This window comes from Fulmarus glacialis, unplaced genomic scaffold (assembly GCF_000690835.1).
Source record: "Fulmarus glacialis isolate BGI_N327 unplaced genomic scaffold, ASM69083v1 scaffold19964, whole genome shotgun sequence".
Taxonomy (NCBI): Eukaryota; Metazoa; Chordata; class Aves; order Procellariiformes; family Procellariidae; genus Fulmarus; species Fulmarus glacialis.
Window position 1 is genome coordinate 6,191 of NW_009208935.1, and position 396 is coordinate 6,586.

Sequence of the window (396 nt, forward strand, 5' to 3'; positions counted from 1 at the left end):
GGGTGGGTGGGAGGAAAGTGGCAGCCGTGCTGCGCACGGGGACCTGCATTTCTTGGATGGCATCATCCCTGGCACACCAACTGCTGCTTTCCCCGCTCCGTGCAGGAGCCAGGACAGGATCTGGCTTTGGTGGTGCTGGGGATCCTGGAGCCGGCGGGACCCCAGACCTGGATCTGCTCGAACACTCTGCCCACGGCGGGATGTCAGTGGAGAGAAACAACCCGGCTGTGTGTGCACACACATGGTGTTGACGGAAACCATATCGGTGCTTAATCTGTTGGAGAGATTGCTCGGGAAGGGTTCGCTCTAGTGAAAACATTAGCGCTGTAAAGCTGCCAGGGTCGCTGTCTGCTCGTGTGCGGGGTGAGCCGGCACGGCTTTGCAGGAGCGGCTCCC

At 60.9% G+C, this 396-nt stretch overlaps 1 protein-coding gene across 1 annotated transcript in view; it reads left to right on the forward strand.

Moving 5' to 3' along the window:
- GTF2IRD1 (GTF2I repeat domain containing 1) overlaps positions 1-396 on the forward strand; it is a gene marked incomplete at its 3' end in the record, with an annotated part of 31,791 nt that overhangs the window by 3,090 nt on the left and 28,305 nt on the right. The window lies entirely within an intron of this gene.